This window comes from Equus quagga, chromosome 8 (genome assembly GCF_021613505.1).
Source record: "Equus quagga isolate Etosha38 chromosome 8, UCLA_HA_Equagga_1.0, whole genome shotgun sequence".
Taxonomy (NCBI): domain Eukaryota; kingdom Metazoa; phylum Chordata; class Mammalia; order Perissodactyla; family Equidae; genus Equus; species Equus quagga.
The window spans coordinates 113,151,565-113,179,469 of NC_060274.1; the positions used below are offsets into that span (position 1 = coordinate 113,151,565).

General features: G+C 40.3%; 1 protein-coding gene across 5 annotated transcripts in view; it reads left to right on the plus strand.

The window, feature by feature from the left end:
• The first annotated feature begins 8,156 nt into the window (after nucleotides 1–8,156).
• Nucleotides 8,157–27,905, plus strand: part of CALD1 (caldesmon 1) — a 181,021-nt gene continuing 161,272 nt past the window's right edge. For 2 of the 5 annotated variants that reach the window (XM_046670620.1, XM_046670622.1), the window contains exon 1: nucleotides 8,157–8,435. The gene's annotated coding sequence lies outside the window, so the exon portion shown is untranslated. The remainder of the gene's footprint in view (nucleotides 8,436–27,905) is intronic. The other 3 variants (XM_046670626.1, XM_046670627.1, XM_046670623.1) reach the window with 2 other exon arrangements.

The window sequence follows — 27,905 nt, forward strand, 5'->3', positions numbered from 1 at the left end:
CTGTTCTCCTCTGTGTCTTGTGTGTCTCAGTTCTCCCTTGGCCTTTTTCTTAGTAGAACACTTGTCGTAGGATTTAGGGCCCACCTAGATAATCCAGTGTGATCTCACCTCGAGATCCTTAACTTAATTACATCTTCAAAGACCCTATTTCCAAATAAGATCACCTTTACAGGTTCTGGATGAATGTATCTTTTGGGGGACCACCATTCAATTCACACCATGGGACATGTTGTTATCACGGCAAAGGGCAGAGGCTCAAGGATAAAAGAAAAGGTGTGATGCCTTCAATGCCTCCACTCCCAACAGGCACACCATCACTACCGGCTACATCCCATTGGTCAAAGCAAATGACAGGTTAAGTCCACCTACTGAGGGCACTGCCAAGACACGTGGCAAAAATGTGAATGTTTAATCTCATTAAAAGAGGAAGTGAATGTTGTCTACAATACTCTAATCTATCACAAGCTGCATTATTTTTAAAGTCAGATAATACTATATGGCTTTTAAGAAAAGCAGTCATCATTGACCCCACCCATTCCTATAATTGACCCTCCCTCTAAGCAATGGCTCTGAACTCCTTTGCAGTCTCCTTTTCTGGGCTTTAAATGCTGGAAAGTCAGTCCCCACACCTCTTCTCTTCACTGTTTGCACTCGCTCAGGTAACTTATTCCTGTTTTAAAATACTATCTATAAATGGATGACTCTCAAATGTGTACTCAAGCCTCATCCTTCTCCCAGATTTGTATATCCCACTACCTAGCTGCACTTCCACTTGAATGGCTTTTGTCATCTTAATAGGCCTAAAATCTGTCTAATTGATTCCCATATTTCCTTGCAGATCTACACCTCCCTCAGGGGTCCTCGTTTTATTAAATAACGCTATCATTCACTCAGTTATTCAGGCCAAAAAAGGAGACATCCTTGATTCCTCTCTTTTTCTCACATCCCTCATCCAAACCATCAGTGAGCCTTGATGTACCCAAAATTCAGTACTTTCTCAGCCCCACAACCACAACTGGCCTGGTCCAAGCCAGCACCTCCAGCCTATGAGGAGGCAATAGCTTCCTCCTGCTTCTCCTCTTCCAATCTCACTGCCTATTCTACACATCACAGCCAAAGTGATTTTTCCCTCTGCTCAAACTCCTTCAATGACCTTCCATCTTAGAACAAAACCCAAAGTTCTTACCATGGCTACAAGGCTCTGGATGATCTGATCTGCTGTTGGTGATCACTCCTCCCCAGTTACTCTGAAATCTTCATTGTCCCTTTAATGTGCACCTGCTATGCTTGGTGTTGGGAATGCCCTTCCTTCATCCATCTCACATTGCTCCTTCAGTTTACTCACTTAGAGAGGACTTCTTGATTTTCTCTAGTTCTTTACCCTTTCTTATTTTTTCTTTTAGCCCTTTCCACTGCCTGACATTATACGCTTATGTATTAGTTCATGCGTTTATCTGTCTCCTTCCATCAAAATGTATTTGTTCAGAACGCCTAGAACAGGCCCTGGCATGTGGTAGACACTCAATAAATATTCACTCAGTGAACGAATGAACTATTTGGGGGGAGATTTTTTTTGTGGTATTTATTTTTGTATTCCTAAATAATATGCTAATTCAACTATTTATTAAAATTTCAATAGTAGCTATTAGCTATTGATTTCCTGCTAAACAAAACGAAGGTTTAGATCTCTTATCCACAATCATCCTACTAACGTGTTCTTGCTCGTTATCCTCTAAAACTAATGACATCATCATTGTTTTGGTAAAATCCATTTACATTATTCTGACTGTGTAAATTTTTCTCATGGTTGAACTATATAGTGTACAATGATCACTTTTTCTGTCTCATACAAACATTTAGTCTTTCCTGAAATTATAATGAACTCAATCTTACTTCTACTTATTTTCTATGTAACTATCACAAATGCTTTCCCCAAGGACAGATCAGGTAATCTATTTGACTTTCCCTTAGAACATCCTTTCTGGAGTCCTCTGCTCTAATATCTACTGGTTGCTTTCTTGACCAGCTATCATCCTAAAATTTTCTTTCACCATCATCATGGGACCACCCTTCACCTGTGTCGTGGGTTTGCATCCTCTATTTCTTGATCTTTGTTTTCCTTCTTGGTTTCTAGTTTCAACCCCAACTTTTTTCCCCCCTTTGGATGGAGCATACAACCTCAAGAACTTGATAACTTCAGAATGAAATATGTTTTCATTCATTGTACTGGACGCCCAGTAGGCCCTGTGAATCTGGAAACTCGTATCTTTCAGTTTGGGGAACTTTTCATGTATTTTTCTTTGATTATTTCCTTCCCACCATTTTTTCTGTCCCTTTTTATGGAACACTCAGATACTGGAGTTCTGATTGATTCTCTAATATTCTTATCTTTTTCCCTCCTCTTTTCCATCTTGTCTTTTCCTTCTACTTTTCTGGAAGATTTTTTCTAAACTTTATTTTCCACTTCTTGTATTGAATTTTTATAAATTTCTGCCATAATATTTTTCGTTTATGAGTTCTCTCCTATTCTCTGAAAGGGCCTTTTTAAAGCATCTCCCTAGTTTCATGGCTACAATATCTTCTCTTATCTCTCTGAGAATGGTAATTATAGTTTTCCCGAAGTTATATGGTAATTATAGTTTTCTTGAAGCTTTCTTCCGTTTCTCACCCTGCCTCTCTTCCCTCTGAGTTTCTTTTTTCCATTATTTCCACTGTTTTTCCATCTCGCTTTCAGAGCCTTTCCTTAACTTGATGTTCATATTTAAGAGTGAGGTGCTGAAAAGCTCGTTGGAAGTTCCTGTGCACGAGTTCACTAAAGGGCCTTGGGCAATGAGCCAGACATTTCTGGGGTCCCTCAAATGTCTGTGCCTGCAGATCTTTTTTCCAAGGGCATGCCAGTTTCCCTGGAGTGGTATCCTCCAATTTCCTTTCTGCGGAGTACAAACCTGACTGTTAGTGCCCTGGGAGCCCCGCAGAGTGCGGAGACAGGGGGTGTTTCAGTGTTTGTTGAGTAAACTTTCACTTAAGCTTGTTTTCAGTACGCAGACTCCTCCCTGTCCGCTGCTTTGCCTGACGTTCGGAGGCCATCACTTCTCTTCACGGAAGAAGCTTCCAGTTTCCGTGTGGTTGAGAGCAGAGTGTTTACCTGGTTGTGTGAGTGTGAGGAGGCTATCTGGGCTTCTAACTGTTCCTTACTCAGATTTTCCACCAAACCTGTGTTCTGCTCCACCCCTCACCTTCAGAAATTGGGTGCCTGGTGGGGGGGGAGCTTCCAAATCTGTAGTTTTTCTTGGTTCTGAGGCTTGAATCAGCTTCTTTCTTGTCCGCAGGCCTTCCGGTCCACAGGGCCAGAGTTCAGTTTCTCAGCTCGGTTAGGTCAATTACCCACCATCCGTGCATTTTCCATATTCTGAAATTTGGCTGACATCTGCACTCTGTGTTGACTCCTTTCCAGGACTCTTTGTCTTGTAGGATTTACTTTATGATTTTTTATTTCTTTACTATCATTTTGGTGAGGTTTGGGGAAGGAGCAGAAAGTCATGCGTCTCATGCATGACTTTCTGATGAGTGTCAGGCGTTTGATCTGCAAGTTTAACCATATCCTCAAATTTTTCAGTCTTCTCATTTGTAGGTTCTGTTTTTATGATTTTAGAATCCTCTATCCCTTATCACAAAAATATTCACCTACAACTTTTCCTAATCATTTTCCTGTAACCTAGTTTCTTTCAGCATAGGGTGAGAATTTTGAATCTAATTTTGTTTGCCCATAGTCGACTGTAACCTTACCATTAATAGAATAGTCCACCCTTTTTTCTCCTTCATCTGTGATGCTTCCGCCATTATTTTAAAAGTTTCCACATATGCTCGGGCTGTTTCTGGGCTTTCTACTTTATTCTGTGGATCTATTTGTCTGTTCCTGGGCCAAGAACACTTCTCTTGATTAGAATTGCTCTAAAAAAAAATCTCAGTACTTATTTCTGGATCTTTACTTTTCCATCTGAATTTTAGGATTGTTTTGTCAAGTTCTACAGAATATATCATTTAGGGATTTTAGTTGGAATAATAAATGCATAGGTTAATTTCAGAATTTACGTCTTTGTAATTTTGAGCTTTTCCATTCATAAAAGTAATCTGACTCACCATTTACGCAGAACTTTTATGTCCTTAAATCCAGTTTTATAATTTTCTTGCACATATTTTATTTCATTTATTTCCAGGCAATGCACATTTTTGTTATTACTATGAATAGTGTATTTTTCCATTATATATTAAAATTAGAGATGGCTGGTTATAGGTACTCTGGATTTTTTTTTTTTTAAAGATTGGCACCTGAGCTAACAACTGTTGCCAATCTTTTTTTTTCCCTGCTTTTTTTGTTTTCTCCCCAAATCCCCCGTGTACATAGTTGTATATTTTAGTTATGGGTCCTTCTAGCTGTGACATGTGGGACGCAGCCTCAACATGGCCTAATGAGCGGTGCCATGTCCATGCCCAGGATCCGAACCCTGGGCCGCAGAAGTGGAGCACAAGAATTTAACCACTCAGCCACGGAGCCGGCCCTGGATTTTTGTACACTGAACTTGATTCCAATAATTTTGCTAAACTCTTCTATTAATTCGAATATGTTTGTAGATTCTCTTGAATTTTCTACACACATAATCATATCATAGCTAATTTTTTCTCTTGAATTTTCTACACACATAATCATATCATAGCTAATAAAGACACATTTTTCTTTCTAAATCCAATAGCTCTTGTTTCTTTATTTTCCTTTTTTTTGTCTTGGTTAGGACCGCCAGCCCATTTTTTAATTGTGGAAGAGATGGGAGTCATCTTTGTCTTTTCATTGTTTGCAATGGGAATAGTTTTAAGATTTCATCATTAAGCATGATGTTTGCTGTAGATTTCTAGTAAATGTCTCTCATTATGCTTGTAAAGATTCTATTGCTAGCTTTTCAAGGGCTTTTTATTTTCTATAAGTGATTACTAATTTTACCAAGTATTTTTCTTTATCTATTGAGATGATCTTTCTCTTTTCTTTTTTCTACTATTTCTTTTCGTACTCTTAAACTGCTAATGTACTATAATATATCAATAGATTTTCAGATTTTGACGATCTCTGCATTGGCCTTGTCTTTGTTTTTACACTATTGGATTCAATATGCTAAGTTTTTTCAGCTCTATTCATAAGTGTACTTAGCCTAATTCTCTTTTTTTATGTACTGTCTTTGTTGTTCAATTTTTCTATCAACATTCTACCAGTCTGATTTTATTGTTTTATAAACCCTGAGTTTCTGGAAATATTTCATTTGAGTAAAAGAAGGGGTGTTGTGGTGAGGATGGTTGTTCTTCTGCCTTTTAAAATGTTTGAAATAGCTGTTCTATTCAATAAAGTAGGTATGTTAAGCTGGAAGAATGTATATTTTTTGTGGAACGAAATGAAGTGATTTTAATTCTGAATGAAAAATTGTGGCCTACTTTTACTCTTCACAAATTCACACACAAGCAAATTATAGTTGCTCACTCCTGATCTACATGATTGAAAATACTCAGAACTGAAAAAAATGCAACAAATCATCCAGATGTTTCCAAATGTTTCTTTAGATTTCTTCTGGTATGATTAGGTAGATATATCCTATGCTAGACAGGCTGTTCTTTATCTGGGATGATCCAAGTGGGAAACATATTCTGCAGAAATTTTGGATATAAATTCTGTGTATTTTTAGTGTTGTTTACAAAAGACTTCTGGGAAAAGTAAATATTATGAAAGTAAAGTTTCCCATGGCAGAGATTGGCAACATCTACCTTTTTTCTTTCTTTTTATTCACTTTCCTTTCTTTTTTATTCCTGCTTATTTAAGAAAAAAGTAAAAAGACAATGAAAAAAGAATTCTTCTATATTGTGGTATATAATACATGAAACTTGTTAAATTATTTTTCCAAATATATAGTTCCTCCACAATATGTCTATTTTCAACTGCACAGAATAGGCTGAATGGTTGCTCAGCCACTGTAGCCTGTATGTGAGGGATTCAGAATTTATCTAGGGAAACATACTTCTCTTTTCTAAAGACATAATCCCAAAATATTTAGCCATTTATCTTCTAAAAACCGTGCAAAACGTATGTCCTTTCCATGTTTCCTGCTGATAATATTTTCCCCATTTGTGCCACAACTTTTGTTTCCTTTGGGAAGCTGGTACTTATTTTATTCATAGATTGCAAATTATGCCCTGATGCTGTTCAACCAAAGGGCATTACTCATACAAGCCGAGAAGGCTGCTTAGGATATAATTGGCAGTGGCCATGGAAAACAGTGCATTAAAAAAGACCTCCCTGCCATATGGACCATTCTGGAGATCATGAGCCACAAACATCTCTGGAAACAGGTCATATCTTCACATGGACATCTCTGATTGAATTGTTTTCAGAACTCACTAATCTCTGCTTTACAGTGTCTTCAAGCTTAGCAGTTTACCAGACTAGGAAGTATTATTCTATCTTTACTACCTGTCCAGATACGGGACGTCCCCAGCAGCAAAACTAGTTGTGTTCCAAAAGTTTATTTCCAAATCATTTATTTGGGATCAGAAAATATTTTCCCAGAGGAACCATATTATAAACGGTGGTGTTCCACAATCGCCTGGTTGAGCCACGGCGGACTTGAAATGCAGCATTGACTGTACTATTCCCACTAGCCACTATTTATTCTGTTTCCTTGGGAAAGTGCATTCTGAGTTCTAACTTGGGATGCCTGAAGCTCACCTCTCCCTCTGCCTGGCAGCCTTCCTTGTAGCTTTTTTAGGCTGTGCTGCAGTGGCAGTTAGAAAGACGGGATGAGGGTAGCCTTCTCAAGAAAGAGATGAGTACTGTGTTGATACAGATGCCTCTGGGTACTAGTTAATGCTGGAAGGCTGGAGAAGGAACCATCCATGTGGATCAATTACTTCCCAAGTCTTCTGAATGAAGCACAAAGGCAGGGACTTTTTCCTAAGTAGAGATCATTTTTAAGTCAAATCTTCATCAATAAGGAAAGGCTTATACAGTAAAACCTTAGATTTTTGAACACCAAGCTTCTGGACTTGTAATTACCCAGGGAAAATATTTTAACACTTGGTCAGTGATGAAACAGTCTCCAAACACCTACAAATTATTGACATAAATCTAGCACCTAGCCCTAGGCCTGACAGATAGTAAGTGCTCAAAAACAATTTTTTGTTGTTGAATTAAGTAGAGATTGACTAATTGAGTGAATTCTATATTGAAAGTACAAGACTAGAGATTATATGCACATGGGCTAGTTAACTTCATTCTAATTCAGCATCTCTTAATTCTGACCCGCTCATAGCACTCATCCTACCAATGAAGAGTTGGTTGGAGTACTTTTAAGAAGTCACTAGACCATCAGTGCCATCTCTGTGGGCATATGCATCCGTCTGCATCAGCCCCAAAGCAGGTGCTAGGTCTCTTCACTCCCTCTCTCTCGTCCACAATTTCTAGCAGTATCTGCCTGTTGCTAAATCTGAAGAAATAAAGAGGAGAGAGAGAGGGAGGGGACATAGAAAACCAACGAGGATACGAGACCCGTAGGACCCTGCCCAGCTGGATTTCTGGCCCTATGCTTATTCTGGAGAATGTTAACCTTCTAAAAAAGACCTAAGCTTTTTTTTTGTGGGTTGTTTTTATAACACATGGAGACATATTTTAAGAGGCTGTGCCTCTTTCAGGTTACAACGTACACCAGACCTGGGTCCTGGCCATTTCGGGCTTTAAAATTACATAATAATTTAATTTTATTTTGTATCTACAGCTACTTTTAAAAGAAATACACTATTAAGGCTCCCTCAGTTAAAAAACCTTCCCCTCCCCCACCCCAATAAACTTACGCACTGTTAACTTTTAGTTTCATAAACGGTGCTTTCTTTTTAAAGTTCCATTTGTGTTCTACAAGACAGCCCCTTGCTCCAAGATTAACATTTCTTATGATTGTTCCTGACAATGGATTCACTTCCAGAGGCCCTGCTAAGGATAACCAAAAAAGGGCATGTAGCAGGCTGGTTTTGGCAGCCTGCACGCAGTTTCAGAGCTTTTTAGGTCTTGGTTTTTCTGATGAGTGACTTCCTGAGCATGCCTAGGGAATGACAGGCATCTCCACAGGCAGGCTGCATCCACCTCGGCCGGGGTGTCGTCATTGGCTGCCTATTAGAAAAACGACAGGACAATGCATACCACCGAAGGCCGACTGTAAACATAGGAGATATGTGTTCACTTAGCATGGACTTCTGGGAGGGGCTAAGGAAGGGCGGTCTGGAGTTTTATTGAATAGAGCAGTGTGTATTAGGCTGCCTGCCTGCCTGCCCTCTTGCTGTGCTCCTGCTTAAAGAAATCAGTCCTTCCTTTCTGACTTAGTCCCGGGGACGAAGTTACAGCCTACGAGGTAAGGCACAGAGGGTTTTCTTTTCACCGCTTCCGCAGAGTCTGGGGACTTTCTCTGGGTTCCAGTCAACATTCCTGGCCAGGGTAGCTGGAGATGCAAGATTGTAAAAGCCACTAAACCATGCAAATGCTCAGAGCCAGACTGGGCTTCGCTGCCCTGCAGATGTTCCCGGAAGACAAACAGGATGAGATTTCAAGTTTTGTTCTTAGAGTCGGGACGAGAGGAGAGATCACAGAGAGGCTTATATTCAGGGAGTACCGGTGACTCTGATCAGGATCGTCTTTTGTTTAGGAGCGCAATGGGGATCATACCTGGGCGGCACAGGCCAGTGTCAGTAGGCGTGCTGTGCCAGTCTGCTCACACCAGCGATCTCTCCTGCATCTTTTATTATCAGAGATTTAAGAAGGTTTTGCTGTAAAAACAACAATAAGTTTCAGGTTGATGAGAAGCCATAAAGATGATGATTTTTAACCAAAAGCATTTACATTTTATTCTGCTACCAGTATTTAAGACTGGACTTCTAGAGCTGCAAGGAAATAAAGTCAAAGGTGGAAAGAGCATCGGCATTTAGCTCCGATTGGGTGAATATAACTGGTTTGATATTTGCTAAGACAGAAGATGCCTACCATGATCTGTTTCCTATAAAGCCTAATAATGAGAGAATGCATGTGCTAGTGGGTGTGTATTTAGAAACCAAATTTAACAACCTACCAAACTGTTTTTTAAGAAATCTCATTTTCTGTTTGAAAAATGTATTTGAGTGTGACTAGAGAATTAGAGAAGATGTAGGTTGGAAGCGTGTTCCAGAAAGGGAGGAAACAGGCTTTTATTTCAAGTTAGTCGGACATATTTGGGCATCTTAAACAGTAGGACAAGGCAGCTAGTTGGTAGTAGCCTGGAATTCCTTTTAGAAAGAGCTGATTGTAAAGGGCGGGGGAATTTTAGTGCGGTGCAATACATGATCAAAAAAAGCAGATGAGAACAAAGTACTTGGTATTCATAGATCTCTTCTGTTAACAGGGCTATGCAGACGGACTTGTAAACTGAGATAGCAAATCCTTCTAATGTGTTTGGCGAAACCAGACATGTATGGCTAGACTATAAGAGAAGACTAGGTGGAATGTGGCAAGAAGGGCAAATCTGATCATTTTTTCATAATCTCGGATATTAAAGGTTTCCAGCTCCAAATGACTGACTCAACTTGATTTTATTCCATGGAGTGAGTTCTGTGTTGGGATTCATTAAATGATCTTTTGTCTTTGTATTTAGAAATTTGGGGATAATATTCTTGAGAATGCCTCTCTCGCCTTCTAGCAGTGATATATGAGAACAGAATTCCCTGTGAATTTCTTTTCCTGGAACAGTTCTGAGTAAGTGTGAGAGAAAGGCTGCAGGCGAAAGCCATAGTTTGATTATTGTCCTTCCTTCGAAGAGATCAAGTTCCAAACTATTTTCACAGTGTTTTTAATGTCAATCAAAATATGGAGAGCAATTTCTTTTTCAACCGTTCTCTAAACCATGTTGGGAATGCAGTTTGGAAGGAAATCTATAATCTTGGGATTTGAGGATAAATTCCAGTTTGAAACCAACATCTCCAAACCCCTGAAGGTTCGAACTTTGCTCCCACCCCTCTGTCCTCTCCTCCTCGTGTGCTCCCCACCCCCCGACAACCACAGAAACACATTTTTCCAAATAATGCTTTAAGTGTTCTACTCTCTGTGGTGATGGAGCAAGGGGACTGGATATTTTACTTTATGTTGAACTTGAGGCAGCTCTTTGTGCTACCTTCCTCCTATTGAATAGTAGCTGGAACACATCTCTCCAAACAGGGGGGCAAATGGAGCACAAGGAAACTGCCCCGCAAGAACTTTCATTTCACTCAAAGCAGTTCATAAAGAGAAATACAATGGCAAAAGTCCGGAGCAAAAAGTCACTAATAAAAAGTTGGTCTCTGCACTCATAAGGAAGGCACAATGGATTGATCCATTGGTAACTTGCTGGGTTGTTTCCATTGTTCAAAGCCAATAGAATGTGCAATTTAAAAATTTAGATCATATAAGCAAATTTTAAAGCAAATAAGGCATTTTAAAGCAAATAAAGATTGCTTTAAAAGAATACACAATTCTTGCATTATGGTTCAGAGAAGGAGAACCAGGTTTGGACCTCAGCTTAACGGATTTAAATGAGATATGTAAAAGCAGGCCCTCGCAGGCTATTAACAATTCTGACAAGGCTGATTGACTCCTGTGACTGGCCTGAGGAACTCCTGCTCTGGGTCAGATAGAATAGGTTGATGCTGGGTCCAGTCACAGAAGGTTCCAGAATCCTGCCTGGGTGTTCTCTGTTCTGATGAGTAAAATGCACCTCACAAGGCCTTTTCTTAAAAACACATGTAGCTCTCTCCAGTTGTCATTTTCCTGGTAGCATGGTTACTAGTTATTCTTTCTAGCAAGACAAAAGAGTGACTTAGAGATGGACATGACAAGGGATTAGCTAGTCCCCGAGTTCTGCCTGCAGTCTATCACATGTCTCAGAAACGTGGTGGGGTGAGGCCATTGGGTGGGAGTGGGGGTGGCAGGGGAAAATGCTGACAAAGTGGTATGCAAATAGCATGGTAGGACTAAGGAGGAGGTTAGAAAGATGCTGCCAAAGAATTTTCAGACTTTGAAAAAGAGTTTTCTGGGTAAATTCTCTCAAAGCCTGAAAATAGAACCCCTTACCAAAAGTCCTTCATCTGTCCAGCTAATCCACTAATCCAAGTTTGTTACTGGAGAGATGCCCATAGGTTCTGAGTAGTTGAGTAATTTAAAGAGATGCTTGCAGCTAAGGCTTCACTCGGGAGCCCCACTATGAGAGCTCAGTCCCAGCACTGGTTCCTCTATTTAAACAGCCAGACCTTTGAGGAAGTCCTCAACTCTTTGACCTCATCTGTGGAATGGGCATTCTTACGCTTCTCCTACCTCCCGTAGTGGTTAAGGTGTCCAAATGAGATGAGGCTGTTTGCCCCTCTTCTCTGTAGACCCTATACTCCAAACTGCCTGCTATTTGAGCCCTCTGGACATTATGCTCATCTTGGCTGGTATCCTCCACTTCTTACCTAGTATCCTTAATTATCTGCTCCTCCCTCATATTTGAGGACCCTTGAGTGGTACCTTCTGGATCCTAGTTCTTTCTGGAATCCTGAGCTCAGGATCCAGGGAATACTGGTCTACCCCAATGTTGTCTAAATTTTGGTTTTGATGATCAGAGGCCAGGAGGACACCTGTATCAGGAGGCAGAATAAGACAAGTTGTTAGTGGTGTGAGGCCATATCCAGGAACCAGGAAATCTGAAGATCCAGTTGAGCAGAAGACCAATGACAAGGTGCTGACAACAGAAAGGCCTTAGTAAATGAGGCAGCTTCTCTGCCTCCAGCCAAAAGCATGGAACTAATCCCAGCATGTCAAGCCTGGGCCTCGTAGGGAGGGTGAGGTAATCAGGAGCACCTGGCTGTGGTTCCTGTTGGTATTGAGACCAGACCGCTCCATGTATCCGGCCTCTCACCTCTGTTTGCCTCAGTCTTTAGTATCCCCAGCTGGCTCTCCTGTAACCGACCCCTGGTGGCATCGCTAAATTCCCTAGCCCCCGTTCTCCACCTCTACCTGCTTCCCTAGCTCCTGCATCCCCAAGCCAAACATGAGGTCTTCCTGATCCAGTATCAACAATTCACAGTGACCCAGCTCTAGGATGAGACCCAGAGAACAGCAGAAGGGTCAAGCCTAGATATGTTTGAGACAGGGGAAAGCCTCTGCATGTTTTTAGCCAGAAGGAGAAAAGTTAGAGCAAACAGAGTAGATGTTAAAGCAATTTCTGTGGTCAAGAGCCACCCTGATTTTCACCCCCAAACTCATGACTGGCTGGTGGTGGGCGAGTGATGTGAGAGGAGGGCAAGAAGGAGAGGATGACTGTGGGCTGTGCGGAAGAGGTGATGGGTTGGCCCTGTCAGTTGTTCTTCCCTGTGCTGTTGTTGTTGTGGACACCTTTGAGAACCTGATAAAAACTCGAAATAAACCCTTCAGGTCCTTTGTGAATGTATCCTTTGTGACTGGCAGATGAGAAACCTTTGAGGAGCCCTTAAGCTGGGGGAGGTGGGATGGGGAGTGAGGTCAAGTCTTGATTCCCATTGGAGACAAGGGCGGACAGGATCAGAACATGAGTGGAGGTGTCCTTTCTTGTTTCCCAGATTCTTTGGAAGGAAGAAAGGATGGTGTAAATATGCAGATACGTAGAAGGAGAAAACTTCATAATGCCTCCTTTTCAAGGAAAAGGTGATCGTCTCTAGAGAGGCAGTTTTCTACGGGGAGCTTGTAGGGGCTCAAGTTAGGAATGGCTGCTATTAAGCATAAACTAAGAGAGCACAGAGAGCTTAATAAAATGATTGCTAAGCAGCAGGAAGGGAATAGTTGAAGGAAAATAAATATATATATATATATATTTTTGGATATTTTAAGTGAATTGAGTGTTCTTAGTAAGTACTCATTTTAGTACATGGCTTTTCTTTCTTAAAAAAAAATCAATGATGGATGGATAACTTGAGGATAAATTGCTTTTTAATTGTTTCCTGAGGCTTCTGGCGTTGTTTAGTAAATATGAGGATGAAAGCACTTGACTGCAAGGAAATCATCTCACTTGAAGAGGGACCTATTAAGTAGGAATATATAATCAGTTCCTTTTACACCCACACGTAACATCCCCTCTCGCTTGTCTCAAGCTGGGGAAGTAGGCAGATTTCACCTGTGTACTAATGATGGGCAGTACCAGGGCAAAGGGCCTAAGGGGCCCAAGGGCCAGAAGCATCAAAGACGTTAGTTCCACTGGGGTCCGGAGGGTCTAAGCCAGAATGGGTATAAACTACAATAGGCTAACACGTGAATTACAGCCAGGTAAGTGAAAGAGAAACAGCAAAAATCAGAAGTCAGGCACAGGTTTAAAAACCAAGAGCTTGCTTAGCAAGGCAGTATAAAGACAGGTATGGTGACATATTGTGAGAGCACTTGGCACAGTGCTCGGAAAAAATAGAGCCTTATGTTAATAAGCTTCAGTAGCTCAAGTGAAGGGACAGGATTATAAGATACATGTGGAATAATAAAGGGATGGAATCACAAGGAAATCCAAGAACAGAAGCCAAGTTAGAACCAGGGTCCAAACAGGATGGGGTTGGAATCAAGGTGGGTCAAAGGATCTCACAGAGGTCCATGTGCTGCCATCAATGCATTAATGTAACTCAGCTGCAGCACAGGTGGCTGCTTCTTTCTGTTCCTCTGTAGACTGACAAGTTCCTTCTGTGCTTCCTGATCAAATTCTGAGAGAGGAGGTATGATTGGTTCAGCTAATCTTAGCAGGAGGAGACATCAAAGGTTACTGGCACACCTATGTATGAATTACCAGTGAGTCTGGCAGCAGATCCCTAGGCAAAAAAGTAAATAAAGCCCAGTGGTTAATTTTAGTTAGAAGAGAAAGTTAGGCATGGAAGGCAGATTAGCTGAAATGTCCAACAGCTGTCCATGAATATCATTTGAATTTTCATGTAACTGAATTCTTAGAGAAGCAAACCCCTAATGTCAGGGTCATGTAGCTCTTGGTGTCCACTTGGGCACGGCCTGATGAACCCAGCTTGAGGGAGGTGAGCCTGGAAGCTTGCACCACTGATCATTGAAAAGATAAGAATTATCCATCTTAGAAAGATTCTAAAGAAAAACACTCGAGTGTTTTCTTGGCAAGAAACTTCATACGAGTCATAGGTGTAATATGGCTCCCCCCAAACTAAGGCAATCTTTAAAAGTCAATAAATAATTATTTAATAAATTTAATAAATAAAAACTCTATCTCGATGTAAATCACAACACTTAATAAGCTTACTGCATAAGAGCTGGTGTACTCTTAATCAGTGGATGTTTCAGTTCTCAGCAATGTTTGCAATGTAATCTTTCATTCGCTGAACACCTGTCTCGATGCCTGTCAAGGGGAGTAATAAAAGAACGTGCTCTCTTCTGGGTTAGTTCTGCAGAGAGGCATTGACAAATATGCTTCCAGGGATGAGGGTCAAAGGCCAGGGGGAGGCCGAAGAACAGAATATGAGCAACAGATAAGGGATCTGGAGCTGTTTATTCCAAAGCAAAGAAAATGTAGGGGCCACATGAATGTCTTCAAATATTTGAAGAGGAGAGCAGAGGAGAAGGCTCTCAAGGCAGCAGAACTGAATACATAGATTCATAGATTTTTTAAGCTGGCAGAGCCTTAGGGGTCATTTAGCTGATGGAATGCAAATAATTTTTCATCTGTTTGCCAGCTCCAAACAATTGGTAGTGACCATCTGGAACACTGTGTTGAGAAGGATTCTGAGGCTGAGTCTAAGACCTCAATGGGGGCACAAAATGCTATCATTGATACTGATGTCCGTTGTGGAAGAAAAGGGCCATTGGTACTCAAGTACCATGTATTTCTCATCATTGATATAGTCTGTAGGTTCCTAACCTCTGTACCTTGGATCCCAGGGAGGCCACAAAGTTATTGTAAGAGGTAAACAAATCCATATATGCAGCAAATGTTTTTGGCAAACTGAGTACATAATACATCTTACACAATACATGGTACTCTTTTTCTAATTAAATAGATGCATTATGATGATAAAATGTTAATTTATTTAAAATAGTTGTTGAATTCATAGTAGCTTTTGGTATTGTGTTTTCTCAATCAGTGGACCTAAAACATACAATTATATTGTGTGTGGGAAGTTTGTGGCAAGAAATTTGGGATCTTAAGAAGAAATTCTTTTAAAAAATGAACCTGTGATCTACTTTTCATTTCCTGGATAAGAAACAAAAGCCTGGCCACGCTAAATAAAATTATACAGGTATTTGTACGTTTCTTTGATTAATGTCAGTAAGACTCATGAAGGCAGGAAACATCTATTTTTCTCATATTGTATACCCAGTGCCTGCCACATCACAGAAGCCCAGTAAATACCTATTGAATGAAAGAACAAACCAAGTGACTTGACTGAGGTCACCGAGTGAATTAGTGGCAAAGGTGGTCCCAGAGCACACAGCTCCTAAGTCCCAGGGTGTTAACTTGTTCACTTTATGAGATTGCTTCTCCTGATAGCAAGAGAGAGTGTGCCGTTTTAAAAGTTCACAGATTTGGATTATACAATGCAGCCCAATTTGCCGAAATTCCAGTAGATCCTAATCAGTGTCTTAAACAGAATCAACTGTAGGGCTTTTTGCAAACAGACATCCCTGAGACCCATCCCTGGAGATTCTGATTCAGTGGGTCTAGAGTGGGTCCAGCGTCTGTAAGTCTGTAAAAACTCGCTGGTGATTCTGCTAAAACACCTTGACACTCAGAAACACTTCTGTACTGCTTAAAATAATTTATAGTAAATGTATGGAGTTACTTATTCCTCAGAAGCCTAGCTGTTTAGATTTCTTTCTAAAAATTACAGCCGTATCCTCCAAATAATCAGTTTTGCCGAAGAGTCTCTCCAGAAGAGCTAGAATGCTTATCTGAAAATTCCTTCAGCTTCCCATACTCTGGGTTTGGGCACAAAGCTATCAACCCTGTAAGGTCAACCTTTCTGATGAGATTTCCAGAGTTTGCTCTGGTAAAGCATTAGAAATGTGGCAAGAATAAAATTTCTCATGGTATTTCCACTTCCTGTTCCAGCCACCATTACGAAGTGAAATTCGGGCTCGGGGGGAGGGGTGAAGTGAGGAGAATTTTTCTCTGTAAGTATTTCTGTCCTTAGGATGTTTTGAAGATTGGTTACTTTAGCTATCTAACTTACCAGGAAAAACAAAAGATGTTTTCTCTGTCCTCCGCTTTGTGGGAAGGAATGTACAAATCCTGCACGGGAAGACGGGAGAATCTTCCTCTGCCCTCACCCCACATTTCCTCTGAGGCTGAGGCCATCGCAGCCTCTGGCTTGGATGCTTCCCTGGGCGGCCCTTCCAGAAGCATGTGAGCCCTATAAGACAAGAGACCTGGGGAGCATGGACGGGGGAATCACTTGCTTTTTGTAGAGGGACAGAAAATCCATCTCTAGGGTCTTCCCTTACTCAACAGTCAGGAGTTGTATCCTCTGTATTGCGCAGAAGAGTCTACCATATTCAGACACCAAGCACATCAATTATATTCACTAAGGATTAGAGAGCTAAAAGTATCTCTGCTGAACGACCTAGTCCAATAAGAATGCTAGAATTGTTACTATATTTGTACCGATGCTGTTTAGTTTACAGAGCGGTGCTTCCATTGTGTACATGAAAGCAGGGCTTGCTGGAGAGGAGCAGCTGAAAAGGAATTAAGTTAGGACCCACATCTGCGTTAATGACAACACCCTGACTCAGTCTCCCTTTCCCCCCGACACTGTCCCCCTTTTCCATGCACGCTCAACAGCAGTGTGTGTGAACCAGCTCCTACTGGCTCTCAAAAGGCAATTGTTAAATTTTCAGGATTTTGAGAACGAGTTGTTAAACATGGCCATTATTAAAATTAAATTATATTAGCTTACAATTAAATAAATTTATTAAAAACCAAGGTAATAAAGACTCAAAACTCATCCCTTCCTAATTATTTTACTGTTTTACTATTACCTGTGCTCTTGAGGTTAGTTACATCTATTATATCTGCATGATGGAAATACTGTATAATGCTGTGCAACAGTTTCTCTTCCAATTCTTCATTCACTGATGTCAGTTGGGAGCCTGAGATCAGCCATTATGGGAGTATTTACACCACAGAAATCAGCAAATGCTGCAAATCAGACTCCCCTGCCCTCCCCTCACATACCCCCAAAGCTTGGTGTCAAACATTTGCTAGCACACCACTGACCCAAACATATCAAGTTGGTCGAATTAGCCTCTACACGGCCTCTGCAATTAGTTGCATGCGTATTCAAAATGTGTGCTTATGATTGCATATTTATGTGTTTATTTCTTATGCTCCTAGAACATAAGCACCAGGAAAACAGGGACCTGTGAGGTTTTCAGTTCTGTGACTTGAGCCTAACAAAGTGCCTTGCCCCACATGTAGTACGTGCTTAATATGTGAGTTAAATCAGGAAAGGAATAAATGTCCAGGATTTCTTCTTGATCAGAAAGCTGAAGCTGGTGTTCATATTTGAGCTCATGGATTCCTCTCTAATTATCTCATTACCGAGTGCTTAGAACAGTGTCCGGCACATGCTAAGTAGCATATAGAGATCTATTTGATAAAAATAAAATAAATAATCTTCATAACAACCAACTTTACCGATGAGGAAACAGAGTTACCATTAGGTTAAGTGACACATCTGAGATCACACAGCTAGTAAGTGGCAGAGCCAGGATTCAGATCTGGACAGTCTGGCTCCATAGTCCACATGCTCAGCCACCACACTGTGCAGCCTGTTGCTAATTATTCCAGTCGCTGGAGACTCCTGTTTTGTCTGCAGCTCTGGAGGTGTGAACTATTTGAGAACAAACTTTGGAATCAGGAGGACTTGAGTTTGAATCTCAAGTTTACCATTTTCTAGCCCATTTCTTCACGTATAAAACGGAGATAATTATTCCTCCATTTTGTGGTTGTCATAGGATTAGGAAAAAATATCTCTAAACTGCTTTGCACGTGATAGGCACTGAATTAAAAATCACCGGCCATCAGCTGTGACTTCCTGTGGAGGCGCTCTGTAGGATGGTGTTCCCTTAGTCCCTACGCCCTTAGCCACACACTCTCTCAAGTTGCCTACTCCATGGCCATCATGTAGATGGAGTGAAAGGAACCAACTTCCTTCACGTTAGGTTCTCCAGGAGGTAGGACCAGGGCCAATGGTTCCCAGTCATAGGAAACTCTATTTCAGGGTTGCATAAGGAATTTCTAACTACATCTGTCTCTCTCTGGAGCTGGGACCACTCTGCTCTGCAGAAGCAGAAAACCTCCACCATCCCTTTCAACCACAGTTTTCTCCTGTGCCCTTACCATTGCATCTGTGCTGCCTTTAACATTCTAAATAGGCTGTAGTATGGCTAAAGGGTTTTATTATTCCTGAGGCTGGATTGTTTTGTAGGTGTTCAGTGTCTTAGACCCGGAATGAGAAAGGGAGAAAGGGCAGAAGAAGAGAGGGGAGAGGGCAGAAGAGGAGAAGAGAGAAGGGAGAGAGGAGAGAGAGAGATGATTGAGATTTATCCAGAGAAAAAGTACTGAACTTGGGAGGGAGAGCCCCTAGAAATGGATTGATAGTTGTTCCGAGCCCTCATAGGTTAGAGATGGTGGAGAAGATAAGCCAGCTCATTCAACTACCTTGCTGGCATACTTGCTATGTGACAGGCACTGTTCTAGTTGAAGATCACGACCTCAGGGCAGTCAAGTAAATTAAATAATTGCCCAAAGTCACACACCCGGCAAATGGCAGAGCTGGATTCAATGCCACTCCCTGACTCCATTCTCTTTCCATTTCTCTACTGCTGTCTGTTCTGTGTCTTTCCTCAGGAAGGCGATGGAAACCAGAGCAGGAGGTTTCCATAACCAATCATTATAACTTGTCAGAGAGCCACAGTGCAGTTCAAATAGACAAGCACAATGTCATTCCCTGCCATATAAGGAAGCAGGGCTAAACACCATTTCTTTCACTACCGACTTGAGAAATTATTCAACTGAGACTCAGACAGGAGGAGAATCTAGGCCTACCCTAGTTAAAAAGAAGAAGAAGAAGGCTGCAGAAGAACTTTTGTGTTCTCCTTTCCTGGTGGCAGAGATTGTTTAAGAAGGAGGTTACACCCTTTCTCCCCAACTCAATCGGAGATGTTCTAGAATTATGTGCTGAAGGATTAAACTCTTTGTCCAAATACATCAAGCTGTTTTGGTGTTTGATTATGTCAAACTAGATACTCAAAACACCAAGGCAGAGCTGATTCTGTGAGGTCAGGGGGGGAATTGTCTATCTCTCTGCAGTGGTTGACTAAAGGAGTTACAGTCCACTCGCCTTGCCAGCTGTTCTCAAACACAGTATTCATTAGTAAGGCTCCACACTTAAGTTTGACCTTCCTGTCCCAAACTCAGAATATTCATGTGATCACTCTTTGCCTTAACAAGCAGTCACAGTGGGGATTTCAGAACACATGCCCTCTAACCAACTTCCTGGAGGGAGAAACTGAGGCATGAGCAGTTGAAATTATTTATTCAGTGTCAGCCAGTACCATCTTGCCGTAGGGAGCATCCGCTCTTTCAGATAACTCAAAGTAGCATTACTTAGTCTTCTCAGGGAAATGAAAAAACTATAGAAGTCTGGTCAACTTCTTTTAACTCTCATCTTTGACCAGACTGCATCTGGGATATGAGTTTCCTAGGGCTGCTGTAACAAAGTACCACCAAGTGGGTAAAAACAGAAATTTATTGTCTCACACTTCTGGAAGCTAGAAGTCCAAGGTCAAGGTGTTGGCAGGATTAGTCCCTTCTGAGGGCTATAAGGGAAGGGTCTTTTCCAGGCCTCTCCCCTTGGCTTGTAGATGGCTGTCTTCATGCTCACATAGCATTCTTTTTGTATGTGTGTCTGTATCTAAATTTCCTTTTCTTATAAAGATGCCAGTCATATTGAATTAGGCCCATTCTAATGACCTCATTTTAATTTGATTACCTCTGTAAAGACCCTGTCTCCAAATAAGATCACATTCTGAATTACTGGAGGTTAGGACTTCAATATAAGAATTTTGAGGGAGATGCAATTGAACCCATAATATGCTGCAATTCAAAATGGTGGTTAGAAATTCATATGGCATATTTTCTGACACTCTAAGTACCAACGACCCTGTTGCTAGTGGTCATCCTTCTCCCAATGGGTCTAGAGAATGCTTAGCTAGAAATCACTTGGCCTTTTGAACTTGCCCTTGACATTTACTTTCTGCCTTTCATTACAAAATTCTGATCCAGTAAAAAGTCAAAAGAGGTCTCTGAAATGACGCACTGAAGTGCAGCTTCGCATTCTGTGGCCTATCTGTGGAAGCCTGTGAAACCACGGTGGCAGGCGGTCTGGTATGCAGCCATCAGAAGCGGGGGAGGGGGCTTGGTGGGAAGGCTTGGCCAAGGCTGCCTGCAAGTCTGAGAGGCAGAGTGTAAGGAGGAGGTGTGTAGCTTTGGAGCAGCCCTCTGGGGAGGCAGCAACCAATGGGATTTTGTGCTTGCCTCTGCATGGTGGAAACTAAGGATGGCCATTTTCAGTCATTTTTATACGTGCTGATCACAGCCACTAATCCCCACATGTGGGGGAAATATTAGAAGCCTGCACGTGGTTGTGCTCTGAATCATTTGTCTCTTGTCTTTGTTTTCTTCTGTCTCTTCTCCATCCATCCTTCCATTTTCATACACTTTCCCCCTCACTGGCCCTCCTAACTTTATCTGTGTTTGGCCTGGCTGGTTACAAATTGCCCCCCATTGTACCTTGTCTCCTTTTCCCCTTTTTCTTCAGTCACTGTTTCCCTCTGCCCTTTCTTAAAGCCCTTCTGGGTGTCCACGTCCTGTGTTTGGTCCTGCTTATGGCTACTCTCAGCGTTAGGTTGGAGGTGGTCTATAGAGAGAGTGACTCTATCATTTATTATCCAAACCAGGACACTTTTGAGAGCAAAAACAGGAGCTATTAAAAATTTCCCTAAATTAACAGCCCTAAATGGGGACTGTTCTGGGCAAATGGACGGATGGTCATCCTACCCACAGCGTAGTTCTCTGCCCTCCCGATGTCTCATAGCAGCCACTCCCTCTGTTTCTGTACCTTTCTTTTTTTTTAAAAAAACAAAACTTTTATGTTCTCATTCTTCCTTTTATTCCCACTCCAAGAAGCTTTATGTACTTTTGTCAGTGTGAGTTTCTGTTTTCCCCTCTCCTCTCTTCAGTTCTTCTCGTGCCTCTACTCAGCTCTCGCTCTTGTCTCTGCACTTGAGGTCCTCTTCTCTCTTCCCTCCCTTGGTTTCTGTACAATCGTGACTGCATCAGGGAACCCACATTTGTCTGCCTTAGTACACACAGGACAGACTCCTTGCATTTTTGAGACTGAGCTGAACACACACACACACACACATGCACAACCACCACCACCAAATGTTATAAGCTGCTTTGTGTCTCAGATGCTCCCTTGCTGGACTGTCCACCACGTCAGCACCTCTGCTCAGAGACTAGAACAATCTCTACACCATGTAAGCAGCCGTGCCTAAAACTATCATGTAGACGTGTTTGGCATATGTTTCTGGGATCTTACAGGAAGCGTCTCCCGTATGTGTACATGTGTACACTTAAAGTTGAAAATATATGGCCTAAAAAATAGAAAGAAAATGAGAGTCAAAGCTACCTGTGCACTGCTTCCATTATGGCTTCAGTAATCCGGATTGTTTTATACTCTAAAGTAATATATGCCAAAGGCCTACCAACGGTTGCTAAAGGTTTAACATAAGTAGAAATGAACTTTGAGGCAAAAAGAATAAACATTGACTTAAATCCCTTTCAGATGTTGTTCTTTTATGATTCAATCATCTGCAACTCACAGTCATTCTGAAAAATCACTTCAATTATCAATCAGGGTCATGCAAGGAAGGCCTGAAGCTCCTTCTTGACTCTAAAATGAGAAAGGCAGGACATTTTCCTCTTGCAAATTACTGGAAACCAATCCATAGATATCTGAAATACTTGACAGTATAGCACTGTATCAGCTGGAAAAAGTTGTTCTTGTCCTTTTTGTTTATTTATTTACTTATTTTAGAATTGGGAACATAATTTTCTTTCTCTCCTTTTTTCAAGCACCCTAAAAATTAATGAGGGAGGGAAAAAGCATTGAAAGAACATACTTTATGGAAGGCAATAAGGATTCTGGTAAAGTTCTCTCCTTCCTTCTTTCCTTCCTATCCCTCCTCCCCCACTCCTTCTTTTTCTCCATCCTTCTCTTCTCTTCTCCTTCCTTCTCCCCCCTTCTCCTATTTTTTGTTTCTTCTCCTGTTGAGATTTATACAGTTGGAAATGTTCTATTGCTGTTGGGCAGCCGCAAGCTTTAGCCATGATGGCCTTATGTCTTTCTTGCTCAAATGTATCTTTTAAAAAAGATTGATAATAACAAAGTAAAAATCAAAATACTTCGACCACATTCTGCAGGGTACGTATATAGTTATGGCAATGGTGAAATGGAAATATCTACTCGACAAGCTCTCTATTGCAGCAAAACTGGATAGAGCGATTGTATCAGCCAGCCTGGAACTGTTGGCCCACCTGTGTTTGAGTAAATAGGAAATAGGAAGTGTAGGAGAGGTTTTTTTTAACTTTCACACTTTCCATATTTCTGCTCTTAGATATGCTGTTAAAATAAAACAATTACTCTTTCCATTGGGAGTAGTTTCTAGCTTGCTAATTCTTTTTCCCGAGAGTGTTTGCATTGAGGTTTAAGTTTTGATATTTTGGCTCTTGTATTTTGTGGGGGCCTCAGGTTCCAGGTGGCAGTCTCATAGAAAAGCAGCCCCAGTTCTTGCCTCATGTCCACAGCTGGTAACCTGCGTGACTTTGAACAGACTCCTTGTGCCTCAAGCTTCCTAATTACAAACGGACAGTAACAGTTTCGCTTCTCTATAACACCCAGGTAGGGAGCGATGAGATCTTTAATATAAAAGGCACTTCAGGTGCAAAAGTGTCTTTAAGACATGGTTTTCTTTTCTTTTTCCTTTGAAACATGAAGACTTTTGCTGGTTGGTTTCTGGGGAAGATGTAAGTCATCTATTCATGAAGGAAACTCTAGATTCAAAGTCTGGAATTTGAAGTTTCCAAAAATTCCATGCACGACAGCTTCGGCTGGCTCCTTCTTCTGGGGCTGCCTCAACCCCAGTTTAAACTCTTCCTTTTTTCCTTTTGTTAGGCTTCTGGGGCAAGCATATTCCTCTCCATACTCATCTTTACAAGCAATATTGACAATCATCCTGTTTGGAGCCAATCTGAAACCCCAAGGTGCTGAAAAAGGATGGTTAAGACAGATTACCATCCAATTTGAGCATTTGTCTGATGTAGTCAGAAAAGTTTTTTATAAGCTTTACCTGAAACCAAAGCACATAGTGAACAACTGCAGATCTTAGAGTCTTGTCACGTTCAGATTCACTAAAATTTTCTTTCATCAGCATTTAAATTTGTAACACATGAGATCACACATGTGAAAGTGCTATGCTTTGTAATGTCTGTGATTATAATATCTATAGTCAAATATATAAAAGTTTAAAAATGCTCTAGGAACCTAAGAGGAAGAGTAGAAGAAAAGCACGTTTGATCCCAGCAAGTGTGCTTGGGGCTAAGCTCGCACAAACAATCAAATGGGTGGGCCCAGTTGTTTACTTTTATTATTTTTTACATAAAATTTTATTTTAGAATAGTTTTTAGATTTATAGAAGACTTGCAAGAATATTAAAGAGTTCTCATATACCCACACCCAATTTCCTCTATGGTTAACATTACTATGCACATTTGTCACAACTAAAGAAACAATATTGATATATTATTATTGACAAAATTCCATGCTTTATTTGGATCAGCTTAGTTTTTGCCTAATGTCCTTTATTTTTTATGCCCTTTAAAACAGAATAATGTTTTATACAGTAAAGTTGAATATATATTTTATGGATATTTTGATGGAAATCTAATACATGGTTGAAAATTGTGTAAGCAAACTCTTTACTTGAACATGTGCTTACTGGGCGAGCAACCCAGAGGACTTTCCACCTAAAATACCCTAGTCCTCCTCTGATCTCTGGTTTGTTTCCCTTGAGACTATTTGCAGATTCCTCAGTCTGTTCCCCCCTGATGCCAGATGCTGGAACTCTATTCCTGCTGTCACTGAGGCTGCTCATCCCAAACAGATGATGCTAACCAGCAGCACTTTCCAGTCCCATTCTACAGTTTTAGGCAGAAGCGTTAGAGTGAAAGGGTTTATCTGGTTGTTGAACTGCTCTTAAGTTGTATCATATCGTAGCTACCTGTAAGAGCTGTGACATTAACAAAGGCAAAAAAGAAGATCTGATCCATGTTCCTTAGAATCTTCAAATCTATAGGTTTTGGCCAGTTTAAAAACACCGCAGTTCATGAAAAATGCCTATTACTAAAATATAAACTATGGAGAGGTTCACTTTATAGAAATCATCTCAATAATAGCCTTCCACATACTAAACTTCCAAACTTTCCTTGAAATAGGAGTTAGCAGCAGATAATAGCAGGAAGAATCCGTTTAATTCAGTTTCTGCCTTTGAGCAACTTGATGACATCAGGCAGGTGACTCAACCTTCTGGGGCATCAGTTCCTGTAATGAAGAGGTTGGACTAGATGTAGTGTCTCCTAGCTCTAACGTTGTTTGAATTTGTGACATCGTAACTTTCCCTCATAAGGCTTGTTATTGTCCTTTCTATCAAGGTTACTTCCTTAATGTTGTTGTGCTTTGACTGATAAATCACTTTAAAGGGGGGAAAAGAGATAAATTTAATTCAAATAGTAACTACAAATGAGTTGCTTTCAAGGTAACCAGTTGTTTGATTTATAACAGTTTGTGCTTAAAGTTGATTTTGTGTAGAGATACAATACGACCCTTACATGCAATGGAATCAATAAAGATGAAAAATATATAAGGATGAAGAAATGTAGGTGTCTTCTTTGTTATCTCCATATGTAGGTAGGAAATGTAGGTATCTTCATATAAAAAATTAATTGGAGGAATCTACTTACCAATGGATGAAACTAATATTCTCGACCAGAGGTAGTCCTTAACACCCGCTAAAAGCAACAATCTCAGCACTTTGAATTGGTTATCTAAGTATAAATAAAGCTGGTGAGAGACACCTTTTATAAAAGGAGTGATTGAGTTGACTCTCAACTAGGAAGACATCAAAGTCAAGGAAGGGAGTAAGAGCTTAATGCTTGGGGTGGAAATGGTTACTAGGTTTAGCCATCGGCTTTGGTCTTTCCTGTTCCACGTGTAGCTATATAGTTTACATAAAAATATCTCTCCAGAGGATCAGAAAGAACAGATTTATGGAACCAGATGTGAGTTAGCCTTTCTACAGGTGTGGCTCTGCAGCTGAAAGAACATGTTGTACCAGGGATGGAGTTTCTTATTAGGTAATCAATATAAATTACCACTAGACTTTTACAGAGGTTGATAAAGCAAACATGTGTCATTTGGATTGGCCTTCTGGTATATAAAGAGAACTTGCTTCACTTGGGGCACAACGTGAAAAAATGCACCATTTAGTATTTATAAAAGGCTTGGTAGCAAATACCATCCCGGTGATCAGGCAAAGTTCCAGTCTGCACACAGAGGGAATGGCTGCTGAATAGATGGAAATGCTGTCTATGTGTTTCCTTCATCAAGAAAGACAAGGAACACTGCGTAAATATTTATAAAGTCTCTAAGCATCTGATAGGGAAAGGCCAAGTAGATGAAAATGATTAGCAGACTGGGGGGAAAAAAACAACAGAGAAAAGATAAAAAAAAAAGAGTAGAATTGGTTAAACTAAAGAGGCAAATATCCTATTTAAATGGTACAGAAAGTTAGGGCTATAAAAAAAGAAGGTTACTTTAGTAAACTGCAGGGCATTTTGACAATTATACACAAAAAGAATTTAAAAATCCTGGATACTAGCAAGTGTTGACTAATTAACTTTGCATCAATAGAATAATGCAAATGTTTTGATTTTTTAAAAAAATGGGTACCTTTATGCTAGATTATACAATGAAACAAAAATGAACACTTCTACTTTAACACTTCTCATTTGCTTAAAGGTTTTTTGATTTAGTTTAACTGTATTGTTCAAATCCCTTATATTCTTACTAATTTTTAAAAGTTTCTTAATCTATAATTTCCAAGAGAGCTGTGTCAATATCTCCCACAAAAAGTTTGTGAATCTATAATTCCTCTTATAAAATTAGTCATTATTATTGTTAAAATTAGTCATATGTTTCAGGGCCGGCCACGTGGTGTAGCAGTTAAGTTCACATGTTCTAGTTCGGTTGCCCAGGGTTCGTCAGTTCGGATCCTGGGTGTGGATGTACATACTGCTTGTCAAGCCATGCTGTGTCAGGCATCCCACATACAAAGTGGAGGAAGATGGGCACCGATGTTAGCTCAGGGCCAGTCTTCCTCAGCAAAAAGAGGAGGGTTGGTGGCAGATGTTAGCTCAGGACTAATCTTCCTCCAAAAAAAAAAAATAGTCATATGTCTCCAGGCTATGTTGTTTGATAAATATAAGTTCACGATTTCTAAATCTTCCTGATGGAGTATTCTTTTCATCATTAATTCACCTTAAATTCTACTTTGTCTGCTAGTAATATTGCTACAACCCCTTTCTATCGTTATTTACTTACTAAATACATTCTAAACCATTTAAACCATTCATTTTTCAATATTTCCATGTAATTACTTTAAAGTAGATCTCTCATAAATAGCATACAGATACATTTCTAAATATAGTTAGAAAGATTTCTGTTTGATGTATGAGATAAATCCATTTTATTTGTTATGACTGATGATCTGTATAGGATGTCTGAAAAGTCTGAAAACATAGTATAAACTTAATTTTAAATAATAAGTGATTATATTTTCAAAAGCTTTGCTCCTTGTGCTTTTCTTCAAGCTTCAGACAACACTTTTAAGTGAGTTACTTCTAAATTTAAAGCAATGGGTCCAATTATTAATCTTAAAAAAGTATAAGAAATACACTATTTCCCCGGGTTCCCAGAATTTTTAGACCATCTGTAGTGTATTTATTACACAAGACATATTGAACATATTATTTGAAAATGCGACTAACTTACAATATAAAGTGTTATATCCTTATCTCCAACAGTAGAAAGTTAACAGAGAATGTCTAAGACTAATAAAGCCACCATACTCAAGACAGTTTGGTATCGGTATAAGACCAGACAAATGGATCTATGAGACAGAAGAGAAACTGCAGAAACAGACGTCATCTTCCTCATCGCTCCCGTGTTATTATACCTGTACCACTATCACTCCTAGCTCATCACATAATATACTATGATTACATTTTATTTTTTACGCTATGCATTCCTCCCTCCTCCCCTCATGATTTAATAATTACTTCTTTTACCTGCTTAGTTTTCTACTATAAATGCTAACACTGAACCCTTTTCAATATAGGCAAACACATCTGGTATTTGGCGTTTGTTATTTATTTATTTTTTTCTTTAAAGATATCCTTCCTGGAAACTTCTTGGAATTTTCTAGGTTTCTTTCACAGCTAGCTGTTCGACATCCTTACTTCACAGTCATTTTAGGAATTTCCTTCCTAGGATTCAAAGGAATTTCCTTTGCATGTGGACTGAAATTTGAATCCTCTGTTTCCTAGATCCCATTTTTCCTCCTTCTTTATAGCTCTATTTTGATGGATAAAATCATCTAGGAGATTCCTGAACATGGGTGCAGACAAGATAAAATT